The sequence below is a fragment of the Coturnix japonica genome, chromosome 4 (genome assembly GCF_001577835.2).
Source record: "Coturnix japonica isolate 7356 chromosome 4, Coturnix japonica 2.1, whole genome shotgun sequence".
Classification (NCBI taxonomy): domain Eukaryota; kingdom Metazoa; phylum Chordata; class Aves; order Galliformes; family Phasianidae; genus Coturnix; species Coturnix japonica.
Window position 1 is genome coordinate 17,952,724 of NC_029519.1, and position 18,914 is coordinate 17,971,637.

Sequence of the window (18,914 nt, forward strand, 5' to 3'; positions counted from 1 at the left end):
GCTTTGGTTAAAAAAAAAAAAAAAAGGCACTGCTTCCATAATACAGGAAAAAACAAGCGTGATAAAATCTAACTGTACAGAAAACAAGTTTTCTGTATGAAAATTGTGGTTTGTTCTCCATTTTGTTCAACTTGATCTTCTCTCCACAGCAGGGCTTTTTGGCAGCTCTGGTGATTTCACATCATGTTTGTGTATGTTCTGCCTGAGGGTAGAACCTCCTTTTGTTCATAGTTTCAACACAAAGGATGGAATAAGTAAATATGAGTGTATGCAAAGTACACACACACAGACACGCACATACACGTGCCTAGCAGTAGGTATTTGCAAGGTCAGGCAACAGCAGATGATTCTGTGGCACTGTGAGCATTCTCAGTGGGAACTTTTATAGACTGTAGCATATCTTTTTATGGTATATTGGTTTTCTGATAACATTCCTGTGGTGGTTTTTGTTTGTTTATTTTTCATGACGTGTTATAACTGGATGTTAAACTAACTCTTGGGGTCCACATGAGGTATCTACTCTGTATCTTGAGAATGGAGAGGATTCATGTCAACAGGTATAATTTCAGACAAAAGCTGTACTCCTGCACAACAACCTGGAACATTTTGTGGAGAACCAAGTGTGCCCATGAGTGTGTGCTCTGAATTGCTATGTAAAATACTTTGAAAATAGTGTTTCTTAGAGTGACTGTGCATTAGAGTTGTAGAATACTCTCCAAGAAGTTAAACCTTTGCTGCCGTAGTACCCTATTGGAGAAGAGATGCTTACTAATGCTCTTCAGGATATAAATTCAACACCATGCTATTTTTTTTTTTTTAATTATTTTCTGTTAACATTTTCTTTTTTTCCTAAGATAGAGATGATAAAATCACACTGACTGATTTCTTAATGATGCGATACACACATATTTTCCATCCAAGACAATAAAACATATTATAAGTGCCTTTTTAATGAAAGAGAAAGCAAGGCCTTCAATGTCCTGCAACATCTGCTGGGAACATAAGCTAAATTGAAAACGTATGCTGTTCTTGTGGAGAGAGAGAAGTCTTCCAGTGACAGGAAGTGTCCAAAAAAGTTAATGCCAAAATCAGTAAAAAAAATCATGCGTGACAGGAGGAAAATGAACACACAACCTTTTTTTCTTTTCTTCAGGGGGTGGAGATGGCCAAAGACAAGAGAGGAATGGGGAAAGCTGGGAAGTAGGATTATCTGTGTATTGACAGAGCTGTTTATTTGCTCCTGGCAAAAATAAACCTCAGCATATATTCCTTCTAGCATTTTTGTATTTACGAAGATGGAAAGCCTGATCTGTCTCCAAGTCCCATTATCCCTTGACTTCAGTCAGGCAGCATATCTTGCTTATTGAATCGGAGAACACTGTATGTTTTATGAGGACAGAAGGGAAAGGAGATGTTTACTATTATATCCTTCCTCTGTTTATTAGCACATATATCTACCGCCAACATCAAAATGAGAAATCTCATGTTTTAGCTGTAGCAAGGCTAGACAAATAACTCAATAATGTCTATTGGAAAACATTGGGATTGACCCTTTCACCACCACCTGTGAGGGGGGCTGGGAAGTTTTGTGATGCAGTGTGCAGTGCTTCCAAAATGCTCCTGGTTTAGATACACTGTGCTGTTTATCTTCATGTTCCCAGGTGGGAAGCAAGCCTATTAGCTTGATTGTACCTGCACTAAGTTCTGAAAACACTTCTTACATGCACTTTATGCCTTGACTGAGCTCAAGCATCCTTAAGTACTTCCATTCTTTTCAGAAATACACCTTTGTATTCTGCCTAATGTATAAATATCATGACCCATATCTGAGAATGTTGGGAATTTTATCAGGTTCATAAAGTTTTAGTTGTGGTCAAGGCCAGTGGGTCCAAAATAAATAAACACAGAGAGCAAAATTAGTAACAATTTCTTACCTATTTCTTTTCTTCCCCTCTGAGAGTTTCCCCAGGACCTGTGAAGTACTTGCTGCTGTAGTTTCTGTGTCTTGCTATCAAAGTATCTGCAAGCCATCAAGCAGGAGGCAGATGCAGAGGCAGGGATGAAAGCTGGGAAAAGTAACTGAAAGGAAGCTGTTGGGAAAATTCCACTGATCTCCTTTGTCTCTTCCTACCTTAAGGATGAGGAAGGAGTTATAAATAACTTTGAATGATTTGTGGCAGGTACATTCCCTTGTAATGCTGTTCTTAATGAAGTTGCTTGTTGGGAAATCTTCCCTAGCCCTCCAGATGGAGCGAATAAGTGACCAGCATAGCCAGATGGGGACATCTCTCTTAGAATGCAACAAAATCTAACTCTTGTGTTGAAGTATTCCACCTGAGGTTGCCTTTTCCATGACTCTGGATAGAGAATCAGAGGTGCTCCTTCTCTAGCTTAGTGCTTGATTTGCCTACAGGATTCACCACTGCTGGCTGATGTGGAAGCAAGAATATAGGAGAAAAAAAAGCCATCAACAGCATCAACAGCTTCAACAAAGCAACATGTGAATGCAGTCTAATCTTCAGGAGATGATGCTGAACAGGTATTTTGGGCACATATATTTCTCAGCAGAGCCACCATGCTGAGGACACAGGTACATAGGACAAAAGCTGTTTTTGCTCTCCTTATGGAAAGATGTTGAGTCATTGTGAGGTAAGTTCAAGTACCAAGATGCCACCATGCCCTTTAAAACAATTAAGTAAGCCTTGAGCCTATCACAAAAATACAGCTAAGCAATCTTCTTGTAACCGAGGGATAAGCAAGCCAAAGTTCACATGGGATTCAAAATAACAGCATAGAGCAGTTATAAAATTCAATATAGGATTATTATTATTATTTTTCTTTCAGATCTACTGCAGGAGAGTCAGAGCCAGAGATACCAATTCTGCAGGAAGAGCGGTGAAGTAGAGCCCTAAAGACCAAGTCCTGAAGAGCATCTTGTTTCTTTATGTGCATTGCGCTCATTCTCCTTCAAGGCTACAGCAAAATTGTTTCTGGAATGCAGCAAATGGTATAATACATGTTACAGATCCCATTCCTAGTTAGCTGCAAAGCTTCTGCTGCATTTGGGTTAAGGAGGTAAGAGGCAACATTTCATTGTTCAAGAATTTTTAGGACTGGCTAAAGAAAGACTCAGCTGCAATTACAAGCCAAGTAAGACCATGCTGACTTTTCTATGATTTTCTCAACACACAGCTGCACATCTGCCAGTTAGAGCTGGTTGGAATATTTCCAGCAAATCAAAATTTTTTTGGAAACCTTCCCATGGATTACAAGGTCCAAGATGCTGGGGCTCTTGGAAAACCTTGGACTTGACAGACGTCAACAAGTCAGAGGTGAATTCCTGAGAGCATACAAGCAGCTGCCCAGTCTTTAGCCCCTGGGTGATGTATCTGCATGGTTGCACAGGGATGCTTCAATTTGGGCTGAAGAATGGGGAACCCACTCAGTGGAAAACTTCTGGAAAAGAATGGGTTTTGCAGGATCTGCTACAGACCAGCTCCAAGAGGGGAATAGATGGCTGTGGATCCCAGATGGAGGTAGGAGCCCTCCTTCAATAGGATATTAGATGTTTCCTGGACCTCACAGCAGCACACTGGTTTCTTAGGCACCTCGCTCTCTGTGGGCACTGCAAGGGGAAGCCAAACTCCAATGTCAGAGCTGTGCGAGCAGCACCCTAAGCACTGCCAGATGTGATGCCTTTGGATTTGGAGACTGTGCTGCTCACAGTCTTCTGTATCTCCCATCCATTTTTACCCTTTCATTTTTCTTTTTTTTTCTTTTTTTTTTTTTTTCCAATGCAAGTGCAAAAGCCCTAAATGACTAACATTCCTTCCAAGGCAATGACCACAAAACAGAGAATCAAAGCCACAGAAATGCTTTCTTTTAAAAATTACTCACATTTCATCAAACTTTGCTTATACAAAGGTGACAAGTCCAAACCCACTGATAGTTCAGCTATGTGGCCTGAGAAATGCAACGGCACTAACAAGGCTGCTCTCAGATGTACAGCAATACTTTTCTTCTTTATTAAAATACCATTTTTTCTACTCCAGTCCTCAGCTGTCAGCATCCCTTCCCAACGGCCCTTCTACCCATCCTGCTGTAAATTAGATACACGTTGCCAAGCTCCTTCAGATATGTGAGCTAAATATTCACCCCAGAATGCCTCTGAAATGTGGTGAGCTCTTCCTTTTCTGCAAACCTAACTGAATCTATTGTGCATGTCACTTCTTCTTTCATTAGTAACACTGTATTTCATTTCATCTTTATTTCATTTCAGCAACAGTTGTAGGCAGCTTCCCAACACTTGTACTCTTGAAGAGGGATAACAATGTAAAGAAAGAATGTCCATAGAGGCAGATCATGTCCTGCCCGAGCTGCTCAAACATGCAGGACAGATTTTTTGAGTACAACAACCATCTGGGAACAGGACTGCCCCTCTTCATCTTGCAAGTATTTGGAAACTCAGATTCCACTGATGAGAAAGTATTACTGGTACTTAAGGAGTGTGTTTTTGCCTGCATGAATGTATCAACAGTCAGAAGCATGACACACTCAGAGGTGTGATGCATATATATATCCCCATGAGGTAATACAGTTTGTATAGCGGTATAGCCAATGGTTTCTTTCATCCTGTCCTGTTTGCAGCTGTGCAGTTTCTAACTGGTGAAGAGGGGCCTGAGCAGAAAGTGAGCAAGGTCTGGCCAGCAGTTTGCTGTTCTGCTTTTGACAGTTTAGCAAAGAATAATCTCAGCAGACCAGTATAAATCTCAGTAGTTAGGTTCCTACTCAACACCTGTATCTTCAGAGTATCTTCTTATTGAAATAGATGACATTTTAGAGCATACTACTTGTATGACAGCTAGCAAAGGCAGCGTTGTGGCTATTGGCAGTGACTGCAGGGCTCCAATAAGAACAACAGACAATAAACCCAGAAAGTGATCAAAATTCTCTGGAGCAGTGGAAGTCACCAGAATGTGTGTGATGCAGGATCTGTCCTGTGGGAATCAAGAATCAGGCTGGGAGAAGTGTGGGACAAGTTGCCCAGCACCCAGAAGCAGAGCCTTCCTGTCACTTGGGCACTTTAGCACAGTAATGGAAGTGTTGTGAGGGCTTGAATCAATATTCAAACACCTGGTGAGAATGCAAGAACCACCCCATGGAGCTCAGGTGCATGCAATGTGCCTGAGTGACTGGGAGGAGTGGATCTTGGCTCCACCCCTTCCCAGACCTCATTTAAGGGTTGTCAGCAGAGGGAAGCATATTTTGTTGGCGATCCACGTGCATCTGAGGTCTTCCAGAAGTAAACAGGTTCTTTCCTTTGTTTCCATGCTCACAGCTGTTGTATCTGAGCAAATCCTTGCTTGCAGGAGCTCAGAACAGTGCAACTTTTCTGTCACTGCAGTGCTTTACATCATATTACAGGTACTGACTTCACCATCGGCTAGCTGAGTTTGTTGCCTGATTCTTTTTCCCTTTTCTGGTTCTTTCAGAAGGTTCTGAAAGAAATGTTCTGCTTTGTGAAAGCGGTGTCTTTATGAAATGATGGCAAGAATAAATGCCTTGAGTGGCATTCTTTTCTAAAAGCTGTGAAACTCATAAGTTGAACTATGAATACAGAACAGTTTAGGTGAAAGTACATTTTTCCTATCTGATACTTTATTTTTGCTGTTAGAAGAAGCTCTAGTATACTGAAGAATGTTTCCCATACAGTATGTACAAGGAACTAAGGATGAATTCATGTTTAAAGCATCAGAGTAAGATGCAGGGTGAAAGATTTGGCTGCTCATCTCTCCATAGACTTCCTCTGTGCCTCAGTTCTCTACTCTTGCAAAGAGGAAGTGGTACCCATGGGGACATAGAGGTAAGCACATTCTTATAATTTAATACTTAATGTTCTTGCAAAACAAGCACTTGTTTAAATAGCACGTGTGCTAAAAAATGGATTTTTTTAGTGGTAGGAATCTTTTTCTGTAAGCAAAACATCAATGACTCACCTGGTGACTTCAAAATGGTCAAGTTTTGAGTATCTACTGGCATGGGGATTCTGCAGCCTCTCTGGACTGCAGACTCTCTGGTGCTCAGCAATCCCCATGAGAAGAATCCTTTCCCCTCCTTCTTTCAAAAAGCAGGTAAGATAAAACCTATTTCCTTACTGCCAACAAAGCCTAAATGTTAGCTGGAAACTTCATTCTTCAGGATTTTTAAATACTAGGTATGTGTGCACACTTATGGAGACAGGCTTTATCTTTCTAGAGCTTGGTATTTTCCCACACTGAGCAATTCCTGACAAAGGCTGGGACAGTGTCTGCTACTTTTTCTAAGTTTTGTGAGTTTTATCTCTGTGATTTTTTTCAGTGATGACACAATTACAATTAGCTGCTTGTAGTGTGAGACAGTATAGGAGGAAATAAGTAAGAAATATTACAAAGCAGACAGGGTAAGATTAAAAGTAGTATTAGTTTACCAGTTATGAGTAGTTGTTATTAGTGTCCTGTGTCTATCTAGCTTTAGTGGGATGAACAGAGACTCCAGAATTAGAAAATACCAGAGCCTTCTCTAAGTTAAACAAGCCCAGTTCTCTCAACCTTTCTTCATAGAAGAGGTGCTTCAGCCCTCTGATCATCTTAGTGGGCATCATTCATTAGCAAGTTTTTGAATGTTACTTTACAGGGCAATGTACAGTTTCTTGAGCCATTTTCATTGGCCTTCAAACACAAGTTGGAAGGACATTACTTTCTGGTCATTATTTTTGTTACATAAAAAGTTATTAGGTATTCTGGGACTTGATTTATGACCTTCTGAAAACAGCTGAGCTTTTGGACAGCTGGGTTGCTTGGGGCTGGAGGAGGTTGTGTAGCAGAGAAAATGATTTGGGGAAAAGGCTATGAGAGAAATGGTCTACATTAGATGAGGACAAGATACTGGCACAAAAAGTATAATATTATGGATAGCTATATAAAATAACAGATGTGGAGAAATGGAATGCCAAAAAAGCCCAACAGGAACTCAGGGGGATGCTTTTGGCATGTCAACCTTAATAAACAGGCAGGACACTATGAGAAAGATTTTTTTTTTTTTTTTTTTCCAGGAGTAGAAAAAGCAGGGATGTAGTAGCTATAAGCAAGAATTCCAGGAGAGGAAAGGGATGGGGGTGGAGAGGAGGTGGAGGTGATAAAGATGTGCAATGTGATTCTGGAAAGGTTAAATATTTGATTAAGGATGTTCCAGTTTAGAAGTTGTCATGACACACAGAATTCTGAATAAATAGGAAGTGGGTCTGCCAATGGTATTATTGTAATGGAGGACCTGATACGCCCAAGAGAGGGGTGAGGCAAGTATCTCAGGCATCAGCAGGAAACTGTGGTAGCTCTTGTATTTTACAGGCAACTATGTATAGACATAGAATAAGCAGGATGGTCTTCCTCCAGTAGCAAACCTTTAGAAGGACATCTTGTCTTATTCATAGTTCTCCCTAATGAAGTTCTGTAGAGGTATTTTTGTGGGATTAACATTGGCCTTGCTAAATTATGAAATGCTGCTACTTTTTTTTGGAAGAAGAGTCCAGTTATTACTGGGTATGTTTCTAAGGTATTTAAACCAGTCGCTCTTCCTACATTCTAATACTGCAGCTCGACATTTTTGGTAGTAGCCAGTCAGACGTGTTATAATTATCAATCTGACATTTGTTTTAAGACTTGCAGACCTTTCTCATGAAACATCCATTTTCCAAAGCATTTGCCAATGTTCGTGCAACTTCCATGTTTGCAAGGTATCTAAACAGGCTGCCATTAACTATCAGGGCTTTGCCAGTCATAATACTCTTTTATGTCTGCAAATTGTACCTAATTAAGCCCTAAGTAGTCACAAGTCACTGGCATATTATCCAAGTCTTCCCTATTTTTCAGGGGTACAAGTGGTTTGTGGTCAGTCAGAAGTCTGAATGACTCTCTGGAAGAGTTGTTTGGTTTTTTTAATGCACTTTTTTACATGCTTCTTTTACAAAGAGATACTCCTCAGACTGCAAAATGATTTATACCATCAGCAAATCACTGGGAGCAGTATGTTGCAGTAATTCAGCAATATACAGCACAGTTATCCATGTGGATATGAGTGGTTATGGGAAGAGAGCACGGGCGTGCTTCAGATAAGGCTTCTGTTCTGTTGAGAATATTTTCTTGTACTATGTTCAAATACCAGGTACTTTTATTTTCCAAGAGTTCATTCCAAGGATATATTACTGCCATCCATAACCCAGCATTGATTTCACTTTGACACAGATTCAAGAGTTTGCATTAATTACTTATGCCGATTTACCTTTTCTCACTGTGCCTCTATGCCTAGATTTTTATTCATATTGTCTCAAAACTTCATCTCCTTTTGATTTATCCTGATGCTTATTGCATTTTAGATCTGAGTACCAAGTGTCTCTAGAAATCTAGACAGGTTTTTATCATGTTTCTTTTCTTATTGGCAATATCCCAGGACTTTGTCTATACAAGCGACTATTCCTTTTCAGGTGCTGCAGTAGTCTTGTCATTTCCTTTGGAATATATTGGGTGTAGAAGTGATGCCAAAAGGAAGTCTGGGGAAAGATCACCATCCAAAAGTATAATAAAAGTAGTTAACCTGGCGCCATCTGGGTGTGGAAGAATCTGCTGAAAACCGTTTGTGGCATCTAAAAGGGGGAGAACTTGGGCATTCATCTTGGAAAGATATTGTCCACTGTGGATGGGAGTGCTTCTCTCAAGCACTTTGACCTAAAAACAACTGAACAAAGTATATGCTAACTCATCCATTTTTGCTGAGGCCTTATAACTGCTGGTAAACGCTGTTCAGTGGGTTTGGCTATTTCTTCTGCAATGCTGACAGCACTTGGACTGTCTGCTCCTGCTCTTTCCTTAGGATGTACAGAGCTGAACTTACTTTGACTTCCTAGTCACTCCCAGTAAATGCATTGCATTGTGTCTTTGGGAGCTGAGTTTAACGGTCATGTTTCCTCCAGTGCTCGTGTATATGTATTTTCTTTTGGCTGATACAGAAATGCCATTGCTGTATTTTACTGGTAGTTAATTTCTCAGTTTCTGGGATGAAACTCAGTGCCCCAAGTGTCCTCAGACATTGCAGGTTGCTACAGCTCTTACTAGCACTTATGCTCCTATGAGTTGAAGTGATTCAGTCCCTCATTTAACTTCAACTGGTTATTTCCCACGTCTAATTTCCAAATGCTATCACTGTGCCTTCTCTCAGGAACTTGCATCTTGTTATTCTTTGTCTTCAGGCACAGAAGGCTGCCTTCTACCTACTTGTCTTGCTTTGATCTCTAAAAGTCTGAGAGCTTTTACAGCACAACCTACTTTTCCTCATTGTTACTGTAACAGGTATCACCTGTGCTGGTCTGATGCCTCTTCTGAGTGTAGCTCTCACGTATCCTTGTGTATGTACTTCCAGTAGATGCCTATCCTACCGTAGCTTAAAGCAAAGGTGTGTATGCTCACAAGGATTTTATGTGGTGGAGGATGCTGTGCTAGATGCACAGTTTGGTCATGGGTGCAGCTGGGATTGTGGCTCATGGGCAGTTCAGCCTGATGAAGGGTCGTGATGGGCATAATGCAACTGTGACTTTTTAGTACTCTTAGATGATTGCTAACCAGGAGATGAGGTTTTTAAAAGCACACACATCTTATCGTTTTCTCTGGCAAGGAACTCATTGCAAAGAGGAAAAAAAAAAAACCTCAAAAAAAACCCTGTAAAATGTCTCCCACTTCCCTCTGCCTATTCCTGCCCCATCAACTCCCCTATCATCTTTCTGTGGCTGGCATGGGGCAACATCTGTAGCCAGATCAGTCCCTCTCTGTGCTGCCCATTCTTTGTCACAGATGATCAGGTGAGAACACTTGAACAACTGTAATAAGAGAAGGGCAGTGGTTGGGGAATTCATCCTGCACAAGAAAGTCATTAGTTGTCAGTGTGCACACTTCCAGCTGAAAACATCACAGCCAGGAGCTTTCACAGCCAAAGTGTGGGACTTTCAAAAGCGAGAGCTGATAGTGCTTTCCCTGAGCAAGCAATCTGGTTTTCAGAAATCATCACACTTCAGAAAGATCATTTTAAAGGCATCTAGAAACAAAAATTGTTTCTGAAAGTTTTAGCTCAAACTTCTGCTGTTATACAAACGGCGTAACAAACTCTTATGAACCTTGGAACTGAAATTTTCTTGTATCTCCAAGTCACGGATTCACATCCTGCATGCTTTCTTCATATACCTCTGTTAAGTACTTTCAGCTGGACTTGAAGAATAAGTAGAGCAGGACTTGATCATAGTTATGCATGTGCACATTCCTAGCCACGATCAAGAATTACATTGGCCAGTATATGCTAGTACTCTATTGTGAGTTCTGCCTGGGGAGTCTGCTAACTGAGATGCTTCTGTTTTTAGAATACAGTGGGAGAAAGATACATTTTTACTGTAGCCAAGTTGGAGTAATACACATAGGAATATGAAACAAAGGGAACCTAGGAAATTTTAGCTAATGAACAATATGAACAATGAGATCTTTTTGTTCTCCTTTGTTTTCCTTATTTTTTAAGTGTGAGAAAGAGGGAAAAGGAGAAGATCATAGTGTGACCCCATTCCATTTCTGGAACTCATCCCTCTCATAGTTCACAGGCTCTGTACACCGCAACAAGCAATTCTGAGGCAGTGTGCTGTAAGTAATTTATTATAAACGCTACCTTTAAAGTGCATACTTTAAATGTCTTATACCTTTATAAAAGCACTGATTATTCTTTTCCATTTGCCTGCACTTCACAATTAAAATTGCAATTGAATTGAGAGGAATACATTTCTCTACTTATTTTTACTTTCTTTCCCCCATCTTTTTTTCTCTCTGCTTTTTTTTCCCCATCTTCCTTCCATCTTTTTATTCTCCAGACTTTTGTCTTATCTGCACTCCCATTTATGGAGGTAAGTCACATCACTCTTATACCATCAGCTGAATCCATGCACATAGAGTGATAGCTCAGTGTTCAGACAATGTATGGTCACTTGATAAATGTTGACATGTAATCTACTGCCTGAATCCTCCACAACACATCGGTGTTAGACATGCAGACATATAGGATATCTTAGATTGTCCTTGAAGATTATTCCCCAGGAACTTCTATGTGGCTTGCCTTGGTGCTTTCCACAGGAAGAACTCAGGGGAAAGGCTTCCCTTTGTGGTAACTTGCTCCTCTAGGTAACTTTCCTGAGATAGTAGAGTAACTAAAAATCATTGCGCTCAGTACAATAGCTTTTAACTGAGCTCCTGAGGGTTAAAATCTCTAAATGTGTGGAAAATAAATTGTTGGTAGAGCTGTACTGTGAATTTTCATATTGCCAAGATGCAACACATTGCTCTCAGAATCTTTCTGGATATTAGTTTGCTTTCTGATCCCTTTTGACTGGTAGTTATAAAGGAAGGGACCTTGGGTCTCATTTTTTGTCACAGTGAGAGTTAATCTTAGTATTGAAAGTTATCTAGGCACTTGTTGCTATATGCTTTTTCCTTTAGCACCAATGTTAAAGTAAAGTTTTGAGGGATCTCCGAATTCAAACACACACAAATGTTTTCATTTGATTATGTCTCTGACTGTTACAGGTTAATAAACATCTCTAAATCCTAAAATAATTCGAGGAGGTAAATATAGGTTCAGATATTTATCTGAATTTATTTGAAACAAAAAGAGGAATAACAGCTAGTAATAACCAATAAGTCAATATGCTTTCCTAACTATCAACTGGCTTTGCTGGAAGCACTGTCTAGTAGTCCCTGTGCAGTTCGATGTCTTCGCCAACAGGTGGTGCTAACAATTACATTTAGAATAGGATTCTTGTGAAAGCCGTGTAATCTATTTGCAACCTAAATTAAAGGTTGTTTTTTTTTTTTTTGATGTGGGCATGTGTACTTATGTAGTGGTATGATGTCCCTGTATTTATGAGCTGTGTAAAGTGTACGTTTCATTCTTTTTAAGCACAGGAAAGCCACAGTGTAATGTGTAATTATAACCTTGGTAAGTATAACACCATTGAAGTCAGAATAAGTGGAGTGAACAGCAGAGCAGTGATAGGGTGATGACAGAGTGACATGTTATAACCACTATGATATAATAAGAAGAATCATGTTCTTCCTGCTATTAAATATGCTGTTCTCCTTACAAGCTAACCTCTAGCTCCCTAGGAGGCATGGGGTGGTGCTCAGCCTCAGCAAAGCTCTGGCCATGTCTGTACAGGTCATGTTTGATGGTCACTCACCTGGCAGTGGATTCCAGGCTCATTGCTGTCCTTGGGGACCTTCCACTGGCACCTGTGGGAAACTGCTGAGTGGGAAGTGAGTACCAACAAGAACTATTGAGAAAAGTAAAAGTCTCAGTGTGGTTATGTGGCATAAATGACACTGCAAATTGAAGGAAAACCTCTAAAAATCCCACCAGAGATTTCTAGACAGTCTTCTACTAATTAAATCATAACCTTGTAAGCACTTTTATATAGGATAGCAGAAGGCAGCACTTCTAATCGAGGCAAATCCCAGGGCCTTTTTCACTCCTTTTTGGGGGGGTAGCTGGTCTGGTGGCTTTATTGTTACTTCAGCAGGAGTACATTGCTAGTCTGAAAGCTGTTGACAGTCTTCTCAATTATGCTTTTCTTCCCCCCATGTTTGTGTTTTGTATTTTCTGGCTGAGTTATCCTGTATCTTGTAAACTTTCTTATTGTGCTTCATACTCAATGCAGTGACATCTACTGTGGAAGGGAGAAAGCTTATTAACCGCAGGCTTGCCTCCTGCAGCCAGAGATGGCCTGTGACAACACTTGAGCAGATGTTTCTGCTTTGCAGATCAATGGAAACTTTACAGAGATATTTCCCTCTTCAGTCCAAAAGCAAATGCCAGCAAGTCTGAGATTCAGTAACTTTGTGCTGGACACCAAGAATTTTATTGGCTTTATTATACTTTTTATACACATACAAACTAGCTACCAGAAAGTTGTCTTTAACTTTGTTTTTAATGGCACCTATTGTGGGAATAAAGCTGCTGTCCACGTGTGGACAGCCTGGTTGCCTCTGCCTGCACGTGGAGCATGAGCATAGACTAGAGCCTGGCACAGACAAGATGCAAACCATCAGCTTTGTCCTAGGCTGATATTTTCTAGGTCCAACTCTCCATAGGCTCTGTGGCATGAATCTATCCCAAAGAATAAAAATGTGCTATTCTATCTAAACAAAGATGGGGAAAATGCATCTTTCTTGCTGCAAATCATCTTTGTTTGTGGGGGTTGACTGGAGAAGAACTATAGAGACGAAGGGAGAAGAGAGGCATTTTGTAGCAAGAAATAACAAAACAGGCCTCCAATGACTGCCTCCCACAAAGCAGCTATAGTCTTCCTCTCACTAGGTAAGGCCAGATCTGGAGATAGAGGTGCTTAAATGTTTAGAGATCTGCATGTCTGGATAGATATCTGAATGATAAAAGAGCTGTGCTTTCTTTTGGGCATTGTCTCTTCTCAAAGGGCATCTCTCTCTCAAATGTATTGCCGCCTTCCCTCTTCGGGAGAATGAAGACAAGCAAGCAGATCCCAGAAGTGCGTGATCTGACTGGGCAATAAACAAGGTTTCCTACTATTCAGCTGGCATTCCTGTGTTGGTCAGAAAGCCCATGAGGCCATGAAGTTTGAGAGAGGCTTTCTTTCAGTGCCTGGCTTTTAAATGCCTGCTATTGTGTAAAAGCAGTAGGCAGTCCAACTAGGTCATGCCAGGGACTTGTAAAAGAACAGTTCCTTACCTTGTCTTTTCCATCTAAACTTCATAACACTAATGGCACTTATAGAAAGCACTGATATTAGAAAGGATATGAAATGTTTTTAGATCGCTTTTTAATCAAAGTGACCACAGACATCCAATTTACTTCCGAGGTGCTTGTCCTTAGCTGTCTATTGCTGTTTTCAGAGAGCAGCCCTGGGCAGCAGCAAGACCATTGTGCTTTCTACACTACTGTGATTGATGCTTGACTTCTCCCTAAATATCTCTTCATGCACCAGCAGCCCCCACCCCATGCCTCTGAAATCACTCTCTAACAGCACAAGCATTCTCAGTTTCTCATTTCCTTTCAATAAGATGCCTGCAGCTGCCAGTCCATATGCTCCTCTTAATATTCTGTAATTTAGGAATACTAAATGCAGATCTGCATGTACTTCTGGTGCTTTGGTTACCTACATCACGTCTCTTAGAGAGACCAGCATGGTCCACTTGTACATCTTCAGGTGGATTAAGAACAAATTTACTTCCTTTGTTGTATATTTTGAAGGAAATCTGCGCTTCTCATACCCATTTCTACTGGAGTAACTGGAGTGGTGATAAACTTTGTCATGGTATCTCTCTGCCCACTTTGCCATGTTTATTTTGATCCTAGTTATGTTATTTCTGTTAAACTGAATGTGTTTTTTTATTTGTTCAGCTTAAGGCTAGAGCTCTGGTGGGTGTGTTTTCAATCTTGTGCTGAGCAATGGTATTTTCCTTCTGATCAACACTTAATTTACACCATCAGAAATATAATGTATTCAAGCAAATCATCAAAGCCATTGCATTTCCAGTCCTCATAATAAGAGGCATCTTCCCCTTTGCTAGATAAGCATGCTTTTGCAGAGGTACCTGCCAAAAACCCATATCAAGCACAAGGAAGCATTTGGCATCTGCCACCTCCCCAGAGACTGCTCCCCTCAGTGAGGAGAATTCTGTTTTTCCCATGTTACATTCTTTCCATAATGTACATAAATGATAGTTTTTAAATTTTGGCTGCTTTTTTTCTCTCCTCCTTAAAGACTATGAACTCACAGTTTCTTTGTCTCTCCATGCTTCTCTGCTTCACCTTCCTTGATTTGCTAAGAGCCACATTTTAGCCATTAGCCCCTCCAGCCCCCCCATTTCCTGTGGTTTTCCTTGTAACTTAGTGTTACTTTTTCTGGCACTTGTGTAGTGCTTGAGCACTCCAAGGCAAGCTTATGATAGATCTGGTTTCTTTTTGCAAATGACTGCTGTCTGCTTGGTTTCTGCTACATGCCGCAGCAGGGATATCTGCATATGCAGCTTCTCCTGGATTCCAGCTCTGAACTGTATGGCTTTGAACAGGGAATGGGGCAGCCTGAGGTGGCTCAAGTGTCATCATTTTCAGTCCTGTTATCTGCTGGGATCCCCAGGAGTCTTCCTCTACGATGTTAGTCCCAGCCCCACAGCTTAGTGATAGCTCAGCCACCTGAAGATTGAGCAGTAGTCTTAAGATTTTGGTAAATAACACGAATAGCTGTTATTTCCCATTGTGTACCCTTTTAGCCAGCTAGGAAACAAGCAGTTCTGAATTACGAAATGGTGTAATGGCATCTCCTCTAGCCACCTATTTATTTATTTATTTATTTAATGTAGCGTGCACAAAACAGAGATGATGAAAGCTGCACTTAATAGCTCTTTTCAGCCACAGTCCATCACATCTTCTCATGCTATTCCTTTTTGGCATTGACCTTATGACCCCATTGAGCATCAAAGAAAAGAAAGGTGACCTTGCTACGTCACCCTATGTGGTGGCCTATAAATAAGTAAGCTTCTGCCTCTTGATGCCAAGCCATAGATCAGAGACGCCTGCTTGTGTGAAGGAGTCAGGTCGCCATGGACCAGAGGGGTGAGGCAAATACTAGGGAATGGATGGAGAGGCAAGGCTGACTCCAAAGAGGATGCTGGAACACCCTGCTGTTAAGATGGTTGTATCTAGAATGGAATAAGGGATAGGCTCACATCCTAAATAAAATACTGGATTTCAGTATAAGACTGAATGCTTTTGGTTGAGATTGTGGTCTTTGCTCTGTCCCAGGAGTCTGTTCATCTCTGGATAGGACACCACACTACCATGTCTCTTCTGCCTCGGTAGGATGAAGGTGACAATCCTAATCTTCTTCGTAAATCACTCTGGAACTCACTGGCAAAGGAGCTGTGGGACTGCAGAGCTAAGTCAACTGAAATGGCTGTGTTATTTTTGCTGAAGACTGAAACTTCTCAAAAGACTGAGTTAACTGAAGTAGACAACAGGAGAAACAGCTGGGTCAGGAGCTATATTTATGAACAATGGCAGTGTCACATTACTCACTGTGAATAATTTATCCAACTATATATATATATAAGATATATAGTTTGCATGATTTTCTTAAAACAATGTACTGTAAACATTGCAGTCTGCAGAAGAATTTGAGAGATGAGTCAATGGGATTTGGTTAAGATTCAGTTGCTTTTTGAATTATTGAGTCTTTCATTCCCAGATACTTATTTGAACAGCAGCAGCTGCAACACGAGTAGGTTCCCACTTACTCCAGCTGCAGGTTCCCTTCATGGTGTGGGCTTGAGAACATATTCAACACTGTGGGCAGAAGCTGGACTTTCGGGGTCATGGGATATTGAAGACAATACACCATCAAGTCTTGTCTGTTGTAGCAAAGCCTGTTATGAGGAATGGAGGCTTGTGGTAAGTCACTACCTTTAGCTCTATATAACTGAGTTGCTTATGGTCTGGACTTTTTTGATATCAAAGCTCAAGCATTGCACTGTAGCATTTGTCTACTTGAGCTTATCTGCTCACAGTAAGCCTTCATGAACAGTACAATTAGCCTTCATAGGGCACTATTCAGAGTGTAATGTAGCGCTCTTGAAAGCTTTCAAACCCTGTATTTGTTGTCTCCTGGACCCTCACTGCCTTCTATCTACATAAACCTTTGTGGCATGAGTAGTACTCAGTAGTATCTGTGAGAGTGAAAAGCCTTACTAATTTCTGAATGTGGTTCTTTCAGAGTCAGAAAGAAGATCCAACAGCCATTGCCCTTTGTCAGCTCCTCTCTTTCAACATCTAAATGCATAAGATGAAGTAGGCCAGTGCACTTGAATGGCCATCTGGTTTCTGTAGGATATGCTGAAAGTGGCTTCTTAAATGGAAGTAGAGAAGATAAAGACCTATTTATTCCCAACATGTCCCACTCTCTATGTGTATGCCCTGGAAAGAATTCCTTCGTGGTCGTGGGCTTCAGTTTTGCTGCTGTGAATTTACATTTTTTCTACCAGTTATTCCACCTCCAAAGTAAATAACAGGATATAGTGTATTGTCAGGCATTTCAAGTGGACAGGACAGGATCCATGGAACTGTAGGTTGCTTGCACGTATAACATTCTTTGCCCTCACTCACTCGCAGACTTACAGTGAAAATGTTGGTGCTCAGCTATTCCCTGGGCATGAAATACAGGCAGTTAATTCAGCACTGAATTTACTGCCCTTAAGTGAATGCTATCTATGCGCCTAGACTAAAGGAATGTATTTGCTTGGTCAGTAAACATCTTTTTATGGGCATTCAAAATAATTTAGTTTTCATTTTCTCTTCCCTGGGCCGACTATATTTCTTTAAGATGAGGCCAACACAGGTGGCCCCATTTCATTTGTTGCCATTCCCAATGCTCTGTGGTAGTGAACTGGAGCTCCAGTGCTCCAGGGTGGACCAGAATGCTGGGCATGAGACTCAGCTGTGCACGGCTGATGTTTTGTTGGCACTGGAGCACCCTCAGCAACCTATTCAGAAAGTTTAGAGCTGACTTTGCATTTTTTGGCCTTGATCTCTGGCTCTGAAGTTAATTGGGATAATTCAGAGTTCACACCCATCTCCCTCAGGGGTCGGTCTAAAAATAAATGTAATGTGGGTTTGAAAATTATTTCTTTTGATTGGAAGTATTTGGAAACGTTCTTCTCTGCTGGTTTTAAAAGGTGTCATTTTTTTATGAATGCTGAGACGTTGATTAATAAAATTCCGAAAGCATTAACTCAATTGAGCCAACTCCGATTTTTTTTATTATTATTACAATTCATGAAAATAAATGCAATAAAAAAGAATCCCAGCAGCTCTGTTAAACCGTATCCTCAACAGTCTCCCTCCTGATGGCCTTACCAGATGTTTTACAATGCTCGAGGCAGAGCTGCTGGCTCTTTTCTCAAAGGATAGACAAGCAAATCCTTGGCTCAGCACTGTGAGCCATCAGCTTGTGACCTTGCAACTCAAGCACATAGTAGGCCAGCTTTCAGTGCACTTAGGACTCAGGAGAGATGATGCTTAAGTCCATCCCATCAGGGTATACTGGTGAGGGTGGCTTGGGTCTGGTGGATGCGGGCCCTGGCTTTCCCCACACAGGAAGGGTAGAGTAGATAAGGACTATGGCCACTAGGCACCAGGACACCCACCTGCCCAGAGCATCTCCCCTGCTCATACTCTGCTGGTTACTATTTTCCCAGTGCTGCAATGATATGTGCCCCTGGAAGTGAGCAGGAGACAATGCAGCCCTTTGTGCTGGTGAGGTGGGACTGCTGGGCTCCCAGTGCACTGGCCAAGGAGGATTTATGTCTCTGGCTGTGTTTGGGATGCAGGCTACTCAGGATAACCATCCATCCTCCACGTCTGAGTAAGCTGCCACAGGAGATTTATTTGTAAGCTGGCCTACCTTCTTCCTGAGGTTTCTTTCTCCTTTATGCTGTGAAGGCTAATATATTGTTCAAATTAAAGCAGGCCTGGGGACTGAAGACAGAGCTGGTTATTGAGAGGAATGGACTGATGAGGAGTGGGTAATATACTTAAAGACTGTGTAAGAGCCACTAGGGACAATATAGTCTGATTTATTTGATTTAGTGTAATTTATAGCACACTAGACTATGTTGTGATTCTTCAGGATTTTATCAGGAAATTTGCATTCAATATTTAAGGATCTCTGGGCAGAAACACTCTTGTTCTTTTATTATTTTGGCCCTAACCATGGCACGTACCACAGAAGAATTTATAAGCGTATAAAAAGTTTTTAATAAGTTCAGATG

General features: G+C 41.0%; 1 long non-coding RNA gene across 1 annotated transcript; it reads left to right on the top strand.

Moving 5' to 3' along the window:
- Nucleotides 1-4,986: 4,986 nt before the first annotated feature.
- On the top strand, nucleotides 4,987-6,293 carry LOC107312985. Its single transcript, XR_004307168.1, has 3 exons — nucleotides 4,987-5,424; nucleotides 5,675-5,863; nucleotides 5,955-6,293. It is a non-coding gene; the product is annotated as an uncharacterized LOC107312985 (long non-coding RNA).
- The last annotated feature ends 12,621 nt before the right edge of the window (nucleotides 6,294-18,914 follow it).